This window comes from Linderina pennispora (assembly GCF_002104995.1).
Source record: "Linderina pennispora strain ATCC 12442 chromosome Unknown DL89scaffold_42, whole genome shotgun sequence".
In the NCBI taxonomy this organism is placed as follows: Eukaryota; Fungi; Kickxellomycota; class Kickxellomycetes; order Kickxellales; family Kickxellaceae; genus Linderina; species Linderina pennispora.
In genome coordinates this window covers 19,654-30,455 of record NW_024468290.1, presented here as the reverse complement: position 1 = coordinate 30,455, position 10,802 = coordinate 19,654, and the positions used below count along the sequence as shown (strand labels likewise).

Below are 10,802 nucleotides of genomic sequence, written 5' to 3'. Positions count from 1 at the left end.
GCATACCTTTTTTCCTTTCACCTTTTTCTTCTTTTCATTCCCAATTCAACACCAGCATTTTTACAACCAACAATGGTAAGCACACAGGCCCCGCTTCCTCGTGCAGTCGCTTCCAACACATGCTACTAACAGCTGTACATTAGGGCGAAGGGTCGCATTCAGCACTGCCTCCCGGGTGGGAGGTGCGCATGTCCAAGTCGCGCGGCATCGAATACTACTTCAACCGGACGACGGGCGAGAGCCGCTGGGAGCCGCCGACAGAGGAGCCGCGGGCGCGGACAACCAAGATGCGGGCCAGCCATCTGCTGGTGAAGCACGCGGGGTCGCGCAAGCCCAGCTCGTGGAAGGAGGCCAATATTACGCGCACCAAGCAGGAGGCTACTGCGGCTGTGGAGCAGTTCCGCGAGCAGATTGCCTCGGGGCAGGTGCAGTTTGCCGATCTGGCGGCTAAGGAGTCGGACTGCTCGAGCGCCCGTCGTGGCGGCGACCTGGGGTGGTTTGACCGCGGGCAGATGCAGCCAGCGTTCGAGAAGGCTGTGCTGGCACTTAAGCCTGGAGAGCTCAGCGGCCCGGTCGAGTCCGACAGCGGCGTACACATCATCCTGCGGACCGGATAAGAGCCAATCTGGCTGGCATGGCAGACACCCTAGGCCATCCTGAAGCCTTTGAATAAACACAGAAATGGAATTGAACGTATACGGAAATGATCGGAAAGACGTGCAGGAAATGAAGGAAATGAAAGAAATGAAAGAAATAACGCAAATAGAATGATTTCAGGGCTCGAAGATCTCCAGCTCCATCTCGTCCAGTGCCTGCAGAATGGCGGACGCGTCGGGGCGCTGGTCTGGATTGGGGCTCGTCATGGCTCGCAGCAGCGCCTCGACACCCGCTGGCAGCGGCTCGCCGCTCAGGAACGTACGGAATTCCTGCGACGCCTGGCGACGACGCAGCCGGCGGCCCAGGCTCAGGCTGCGCGCCAGGCCGCCGGATGCCTCCTGTGGGGCGCTAGGCGTAGCGGCCAGGGCCTGGCGCTCCTCCCACTCCCAGAAGGCCCCGCGGCCCGCAAGCAGCATCTGCTCCAGCCCGCTCTTGACGCTGGCAAACGGATCACGGCCGCTAACAAACAGCGCATACAGCGTCACGCCCAGGCTGAAGACGTCGATCTTGTGCAGCTCCTGGGCCGTCCGCTCCAGCCCTGGGCTCAATGCCTCCGGCGCGCTATACGGCACCGTGCCGCTGAAGTCCACGTATGGCGGATATGAGTTTGGGTTGAATGCCTCGCACCTGACGCGCATCGCCGCAACTGCTGCTGGTGAAAACTCTGCCGCCGTGAAATCCGCCAGCCGCACTGCCCCCGCCCTGTCAAGCTACAGAGAGCACATGTCGTTTAGAACAAACCCCAGTCATCTGCCCCCCCCCCCATTCAGCCACGGAAAGAGCCTTACCAGGATGTTGTGCGGCTTAATGTCCTTGTGTGCCATGCCCGCGCTGCGCAGAGCCGCCAGCGCCAGCGTCAGCTGCCGCGCCCACGCAAAAAACAGCTCGGCACCCATGGCCGCCCGGCTCCGCTGCATCAACTCCCAGCACGAGCCATGGCAGAGCTCCAGCACCACCCCCCACTGCCCTTGCCCCTTGGCCATCCGCTCTGCCGCCTGCCCCCACGGCTCCACCACGCCCGCGCCAAGGTCCACCACTCCAAAGCACTGCACCGTCGCTGGCGCCCCGCCCACCCGCGCCAGCGCCGCCGCCTCGATTTGCGCCAGCTCCACTGCGTCCGGGTCCTGCTTGTGGGCGATCTTCACTGCACACGCCCCCCCGGTGCTCAGCCGCCCCAGCCGCACCGTCGCGTACTGCCCGCTGCCCAGAACCTCATCATCCAGCTGCACCGTCAGCGGTGGCTCATCGAATGATGCTAATGTGTCGCCCGATGCCCGCGACAGCCCGCTGGTGCTGCTACGTGGCGGCATGCAGCCGCCGATGGACAGTGGAGCCAGACCGTCGCCTATTTTGCTCGTCGATATCACCGTTCCCAGTATATGCGAACCGTCGTGGGCCATTGTTTAAAGCAAAAAATGTACGCGCTTTTTAAAAGAGTGGGATTGGATTTTTAATTGACGCGAGAGAAGAAAAGCGAGAGATGGCCTACCCAGAACGGATGTCTGGAAACTGTCCCTAAAATTTTTGCCTCTGTATTTTGCGAACCCGGTGAAAAACTCTTTGCAACAGCGGCAACAAGAGCGGCCAAACTGCCCGAATAAATTGGCCTCATGATTGGTCAGGCATCTGCAAATGCTTGGGCCTGGCCACGGGTGTCCGCTCCCTCCATGGCTGCTGGTATGAAAGCCATGAAGCAGTAGAACGCTTTTAAAAAAAAACCTCCTCTCTTGCAAACCACCATCAATTTTTGTTTCTCCGCCCAAATATAGCAAACCCCCGCCCCGTGCGCTCCAGAACCATCGTCTCCACACCCTTTTTCCTTGCTTCAAGACATGCGGATTGGTAATAGGGCCCAAAAATAAGCAAACACACCGCCAATCCTGCCCATCGGAAAATATACGCATCACTTTATGCCTGCCTATTGTCTGTCTGCCGCGGTTGTTTTCGCGGCCAGACTGATGCCTGCCAGCTACCGATGGGATTTATTTCCTCCCACCATATTTTAAAAATTACAAAGCTTAAGAGCTCTTGCGCACCAGCGCCAGATTCCACACGCCCAAAGCCACGCACCCAAGCAAGCTTACCAGCATCAGCAACCCGCCCGCCACACTGACACGAAAGAACTGGATCATCCCCAGCACCTGCACCACCACCGCCACACACAGATCCGCCAACGCCAGCCTCACTCCGCATGCCAGTAGCCGCGGCCAGAACGCCAAAAACGTCAGCTGCAGCCAGAAGAACCCAAGCCCCGCCTGCCCGGCTGTCTGCGCAACTAGCTCCGCTGTGTGGTCGCCCACCACCATTTCATTCGACACCAAATATGATCCAATGCCCTGGAGCGTGTACAGGAGCACAAGCACGGGCAATAAGGATGCGTGTGGGGCGTTGTACTTGGGCTTGCGTAGGCGCGTGTGCCAGTCGGAGTTGCTGAGTGCCTTGAACGATGTGCCTACTCCGAGTGCGACCGGCACGAATACTGCTGGAACTATCCACGACGACATTGGCCTGTGACAGAAAACTTCTGAATTGTTAAAGTGTATGAATTCCTATTAGCGCGGAAATGAAGGGGGAGCCTGAATTGAGAAAAATAAAAAGCAGGCCACACCGCCCCTACTCCGGGCTGCTAGGAAAAGCCGCTTCGGTCCTCCCCTGGGAATGTCCGCAAAGTAGCTTCACATTCTTGTCGACGGGATCGTGCCGCTCAGTTTGGTTTCAGAATTTTGAAAAAAGGATGTCAGCACCGCAGGTGAGATACGAGGACATTGATAGACCAGCGTTCCCAATTAATATGCTGTTCATGGATTCTTCTATGACGGGCACCTGCCATCCCCTCCCCGTTTGACCGGGGCAGGCGACCGCAGGCCCGGGTCTCCGCTTGCAGGGCTACAAATCCGATCATCATGGAGCATGTCCACAGTAGCGGAAAGCAGCGCGCAGCCTTATAGCACGGAGCCGGCAACTAGGCACTTGTCAACAACAAAAGGTAAAGATTCCTCCCTCTGCCTGCCCCTGCCTGCTGCGTGTCACTGCCCGCCTCCCCATCCACCGATTATGGTTATGTCTGCGCTGTGAGTGAGAGCCAGCAAATCTATCGGAACAACAAGACTGGGCTCTCAAAGAACAGCGCATCTGCACTTGCTCTATCGACGAACATGCAAGCTGCCCTGCCATGAAGCAAGGCCGCAAGGGGGTCCTGGCAGTCTCACTGAGCGAACTCTAAACCACAGGCTCCCTTGCTGCGTCGAAGTTTACCTGAGGCGCCTCCCCGCTCTAAGCCACCGATTCTCTGTCGACACCACTGCCCTCGCTGGTGCTGCCTTAGGGGTGGTCCTGCTGGCAATCGGATAGCCTGTCGGTTTCCGAGATCGGCCATGTGCATCCATCGCAGATGCCCGTCCGCAGTGAACGACAGTGTTTTGGATTCGACTGGGCAACAGAGGAACACCACCCCGCCTCTTCCCGAATACCCGCTAGTTCATTCCTATTTCCTCTCCTTGACAAGATACCGTCTCCAAGAGCTGAATAATGGCTATTGAGCGCGCCTGCACCAACAGAGAAAACCACGAGTGCGAATGCGGCTTCAGCAAGATCTCTTCTCTAGCAAGCGTTTCACACCCTAGCAAATAAAAATCGCAGTAACTATCGATAGAGCATCTCCGGTGTTAGGTCCATGTGTCCTTGTTGCCGCAGCCCGCCGCAGTGTTTTGTGTAGATATACCTACAGCGCCATGCACGAGGCACACCCCTCCACTGCTTCTGGAATATGCTGGTCACAGGACTGTGTGCAGTAGTCCTATCCGGCCCGGCACTTGGCGAACCCACAAAAAGCACGTAGCACGCCCCTTGGCACCGATGTGCATGCACCAGAAAGCAGAGCACCAGCCCATTTAAGGGACAGGCATGCCCCAATCCCCCTGCTCGCATAGACTTGCTAATAACAACAGTACAAGCTATACATCTACCATGTCATTCCGCAATTTCTTCAAGAGGCTTCCCAGCACAGACACCCGCACCGAACCCGATGGCTCCATCTTTTATTCGAATACATCAACAAAATCACAAAGCAATGCCCATTCATTGACTAGTGCTGCCGAGGGCAATAGCCCAGACCATGTCCTCACATACCTCTATAGCACTAGCAGCAGTCAAGGCAGTTTCGGCACCCGTCCATTCACGTACCACAGCTAGACTTGTTCACAGAGTATTTTAATAAACCTTTCGGCTTGCATCGTTTGCAGCGACCTACTCTGCTTTTTGCCAACCGACCGTTTTTGTGTTTTGCTGGTAAATAGCTGCCACAGTCTACGCTGTTCTTCCTGCGTACAGCAACTACCTTCCTATGCATATACATAGCAGAAACTGGCTTTGTTATCCAAGTCCTCAATGTGTCTGGATTCAGCAGGAGCCGCTGACGATTCACAACGCCACCTTCAAGAATTACCTGTGGACCAGCCCTATGTGCATGTATTCGGCAGACAGTGGCAACACCAACGACTTTCATTTTATGAACTATAGACAGTTTGCAGTCTACATTGCTGCCGCCATTTCATTGACGCAACATGTGCTTAAACTAAATGCTACCATGCATATTTTGATCTAACCGCATGGTCCGTATGGTTTGCCCATTGCATATCATGGAAACGGTAGCAGATGCATATCACACATATCGACCGTCAGCGGTACAATATTCCAAATAGCAGCGTTTATTTACCGAATATGTCAGTAGTTTGATGAGCAGGACACTGGACGAGACAGCGTCCTACTAAAGCATTGGCAAAGACACATGTGCTGCTGGCGGAGGCAGCAGGGACCAACGATGAAAGTAGCCTCAAACACAGGTTCATTGCGGATCATATACATGTTAATTTTTATGCTTTCAGAAATTGGTTTACGAGCCGGATCAGCTTTCGTGGCGCAACTGGTTAGCGCGTCTGACTGTTAATCAGGAGGTTGATAGTTCGAGCCTATCCGAGAGCGATCTTTTGCCCTGTTTTCTATTTCTATATTCGAACCCAAGGTGTCGTGCCCCAGAGGGGACACTATTACCATGCGTTCATAGCCACCAGTCAATGGCTCGTTGGGCTATCCGACCCATTGCATGAATCCCAGGTCTGAATGCAGCGCTGTATGAGAATATGTGCTGAGAAAGATCTGTTTTGTTCAACCGGAAGCCAGAGCGAACCAGTCTGCGATGTATCCTGAGCATGTAGCTTTTCCACACCAATTGGCCGCCCTACTAACGGTGGGTTTCGCTGTATATTCACACGGGGCGCATTGACGAAGATGGTGGATGGTTCCATTGTCTGTATATTGCAATTGTTGATGTTGCACATCTGCTGTGGCGTTTGTTTACAGAGGCCTCCGCTTTCATGTATAGTAGCATGCGGCGCTTGGCCAAGGCATGGCTTGGAAGGCCTGACAACCCTGCTCGGTGCAGCCTTGGGCAAATATTGCGCATTCTCCTCAGGTGCAAGTGGAAGGCCAGTTTCATATTTAATGCCCATGCTCTGCACTGTCCTTCCGCTCTCCCTACCAAACTCGTTTCTCCAAGTTATATACTTTTTGCTGCAGGATGAAGCTAACTGGTGTCTACTTACTTTCGTTTGCAGCGTTCGGCAGTGTCCTGGCTAAGCGTGTTCATTTGGACTGGAACATCGAGTACGTCCAGATCAACCCCGACGGCGAGAACTCGCGGCGTGGAATCGGTATTAATGGGAAATGGCCACCACCTGAGGTGCATGTCAACTTGGGCGATACGCTAGTGATTCATGCAACCAACAAGCTACAGGAGGTGACTTCTCTGCACACACACGGCTTCTTCCAGAACGGTACAAACTACTACGATGGTGCTATTGGTGCAACCGAGTGTGGAATCCCGCCTGGCAGCAATTTCACGTACGAGATCAACGTGGTGCAGACGGGAACGTACTGGATCCACAGCCACAACAAAGCACAGTGGCTGGATGGTCTGCGCACACCCCTCATTAGCCATCCGCCAAAGGAGGTGTACAAGTACGATGAGGACATGGTTGTGATGCTTGAGGCCTTCTACCACCGCGAAGCAGCCGAAATCGAGGACCAGCTACTGAGCACCAGCGAGGCCACACGCGTATCACCATTCCACCCATACATGCTCGTGAATAGTGCAGGTGGAAGCGATCTTCAAAAGACAAAGCTCAAGTTCACACCAGGCAAGACATACAGGCTACGCCTGATGAATGTATCGGGGACTGGTATGGTTCGCTTCGGAATCGAGGACCATGATATGCGGGTTATCGAGGTCGATGGTACCGATGTCGAGGAGAAGGTCACCAGTAGCATGCAGCTGTCTGTGGGGCAGCGTGCTTCAGTGTTAGTTACCGCGAAGAGCAGGGCTGACACTAACTACATCTACCATGCTGACATTTTCACGGACATCCAGGCAGGTGTGGCACGCGCGACTCTTCCGTTCGAGGGGCTTGTCGAATACTCGCCAACGGCCCACTTGAAAAATGCTTCTGTGAGCACCGTCAGTTGGGACTTTTTCCAGGATATTGATCTAGTTCCGATTGACAAGGTAGATCCGCCGGGCGTGCAAAAGTGGGTGCCGCTGGAAGTACGCACATCCATTTACGACGATCAGCGAGAGCACCTCGCATATAACAACCGCACCTTTGTACGGCCCAAGGTCCCCTCGCTAGTGACAGCGCTTACCACTGGATACCAGGCATACTACCCTGACGTGTACGGGTTCAAGACCTATCCAGTGATATTGGACACCCACGAGGATGTCGAGATTGCGATCTTCAACTACGATGTCAACTCGCACCCGTTCCATCTGCACGGACATCAATTTTTCATCGTTATACGTGGTGCTACGAACAAGGACCCGACTAAGAGACTGCTTGCTGGCAAGTACCCTGTGCGCCGTGATACCATCACTGTTCCCCCACTGTCGTACGCGGTGGTCAGGTTCCGTGCTGATAACCCAGGGGTTTGGCTTTTCCACTGCCATATGGCATACCATGACGTGCAGGGCCTTAGCTTGACGTTTATTGAGGCGCCGTATATGATCGCCAATAGCACGAAGCTGCCGCCGCAATTGACCAACAACTGCAAGCTGCAAGACATACCAGTTTCAGGAAACGCGCTGGGCAAGATCGGACTCGACCTGGCTGACGACCCGCGCGGGCCGTTCCCACTGACAGGGTTCTGAGTCTTTGTTCCAAGAGATTGGAGTTTGGAGTGAGAAAAATATATATTTCAAACTAGAACATGCTAGCGAGAGCCGAATAGCTTCATTGCTGCCTGTGCAGCCGTAGCCAGAGTCTCCTTTTCGTTGGCGTTGCCTCCCTCCTCAGAGTGCTGGTTGAAAAGCTTCTTAGCCTCGGACATAGCCATACCAATAAGCTGGTTCTGGTCGCCGCCACGGTTGTTGTTGCCGCTGTTGTTGCCGTCGTTGTTGCCGCCACCAGAGAACTTTTGGAACGCCATGTACGCAGCAGCCAGACCCATGGCCTGCTGTCCTTGAGAGGCCAGGTTGTTGCCGCCTGAGTTACCACCACCAAAGATGCTGCTGAAGCTAGACAGCATCTGACTCTTGCTGGCATTACCCTGGTTGAACCCGCCACCGCTGACGAGGCTCAAGGCAGTCGAGAACAGGTCATTGTTTCCGCCACCACTGCGGCTCTGCTGACCACCCAGGAAAGACGAAGCGAGGGAAGCAGCCTGGCCAATGTCAAAGCCGCCATTGCTGCTGTTACTGCTGCTGTTCTTGTTGCACCACCAAGGAGCCCTGAAGCCAGCGACGCAGCCTGCGAAATGTTAAAACCTCCTGCACTGCCACTGTTGCCCTGGCTGCCACTGTTGCCCTGGCTGCCACTGTAGTCATCGTTACGGCCGTTGTTTCCAGAGCTGCTGCCACCATGGTAGTTGCTGGGCTTGGGGCCGTTGTTGTTGTCTCCCCCGTAGCTATTCTCGTTTTGGCCGCTGCCATAGCTATCGTTGTCGTTACGGCCTTGGTTGCTGTAGCCCTGGTTCTGGCGACCGCTGCCATAGCTGTTGTCGTCATCGTTGCGACGGTTGCTATCGTTACGGCCGCTACTGTAGCTATCATTGTCGTTGCGGCCCTGGCTGCCGTAGCCCTGGTTCTGACGACCACCGCTGTAGTCATCATTGTCGTTGCGGCCTTGGTTGCTGTAGCCCTGGTTCTGGCGACCGCTGCTATAGCTGTTGTCGTCATCGTTGCGACGGTTGCTATCGTTACGGCCGCTACTGTAGCTATCATTGTCGTTGCGGCCCTGGCTGCCGTAGCCCTGGTCCTGACGATCGCTGCCATAGCTGTTGTCGTCATCGTTGCGACGGTTGCTGTCGTTACGGCTCTGGCTACCATAAGTGTTCTCACTGTCGTTGCGACGGCTGCTGTCGCCCGAAGTAGTTTCCTGGTACTGCTTGTATGCAGATGTGGCCATGTTCGCCAAGTTGTTGAAGTCAACCATGATCAAGAGTTCAAAAAAAAGAAGATTTTACACCGAGTTTGCAGATGGGAAACGAGGAGAGCTGGACAGAAAATATCGATATTTATATGCAGGTTCTCCCTTGAGCATGCCAGAGAGAAGTGAGGATAAACCCCTTGTCCTCCGCACTCTACTCAGAGCATGTTTGGCTGTGGGGGGATTGCCCATGAGCTTGCCTGTCAACGATCGCACTTTGCCAAGCACCCGCTATGCTGCGCAAGGGGCGAGGTCAGCTTGGCCAATCAAGCCATACTTTGTTGTCGAAAACTGATTGTCGCAAATGACTTGTGGAATGTAGCGCAATATTGCCTTTTTTCATTGTCTGTAAGCCCCTTCTACCCAATGACAGAACCACGCACACAGACAGAGACGCAGGAAGAGCGCGTCATCCCAGCATCGCGGCGCGCCGACGGTTCACTGCGCAAGGAGCGACGAATCCGGACCGGCTTTGTTGCCATAGAGGAGAGGCAAAAGTACGTGCCGCCAGCAGCCAGACGGCGAGCGCAAGCAGAGGGGCCTCAAAGAGAAAATTTCCCAGAATCGCCCAAGGCAGAAAGGATAGCCAAAACTGCAGGCGACTGGCCAGTACTCCCAAAGAAAGCCAACCTAGACAAAGATCGGCTGGAAAAGTCGCACGAGTTGCGTGGCAAAAGGGCGGACACAAGTGGGAATTGGCGGGCGCGCGCGGCAGCGCCTACAGCAAAAGACAAGGCAGAGCAGGACGAAGATGATCTGCTTGTCAACGCGATGCAGAAGGCTACGCTGAGTGATGCAAAGGAAAAATAAAAGGGTCTGGACGAGTCTATGTTTAGAAATCCGAATTCAATAAACGTACATGGCGTATATCGCAATAGGCTCTGTGTATATAAAGGCATCGGCGCACCATTCTGCTGCTCGCCATTATTTCTGCCATTCTTGTATTTTCACTTTTACTAATGGCTACGGCATCGACGGCCGGAGCTGCAGGCAGCATTGGCAGCATTGTAATTCTGCAACCACTCACCAAGAAACAGCTGGACTGCCTCATTGCATTCTAATGTCTTGCAAATAAATAAAGTGCCAATGGTTTGTACTCGAAATGGATGGATAAGTGCCCTTTTGTTTTGTTACAGCTGGTTGTTTCGGGGAGAAATGCGCTTAAAGAACCTCATGATAGCGTTTGGCCGGATGTTTGCCGGGTTTGTCATTCCCTGGGTACTGGTCCCACCGGGCGCATGGTATGCCTCGCCCGCCGACTGCCTCCGGTACCTCCTCCCATGTGTGCTAGTCATTGTTCTCCGCACATGCGGCGACGACGACGACGCACCCACACTATTCTGCCTCGCCATGCGCGACGATTCGGCGTTGTTCAGGATATTCTCATTGGCCCTGTTTGTGGTCCTGCGCGTGAGTTTGCCACGGTGGCGGCTGTGCTGGGACGACGGCAACGCGGATTGGCTGGGGGCGCCTTCGCTTGGGTTTTGTAGAGACCGACGGTCCTGGTCCATGCCACCTGGCGAGTAGACCGCAGAGCTGCTGAACTCACTGAAATTGTCAGGCAGGAATGGGAATTTTACGTCCTCGCCACCGTACACGGCCACATCACTACGGATTAGACTTGCAATATCTTCGTCCTCGGAATAGTACCCACCGTAAAATGATGCGGTG

The 10,802-nt window shown here is 54.6% G+C and overlaps 1 non-coding gene across 1 annotated transcript; it reads left to right on the top strand.

Moving 5' to 3' along the window:
- The first annotated feature begins 5,563 nt into the window (after positions 1 to 5,563).
- On the top strand, positions 5,564 to 5,637 carry DL89DRAFT_t167. Its single transcript has one exon. It is a non-coding gene; the product is annotated as a tRNA-Asn (tRNA).
- Positions 5,638 to 10,802: the final 5,165 nt, after the last annotated feature.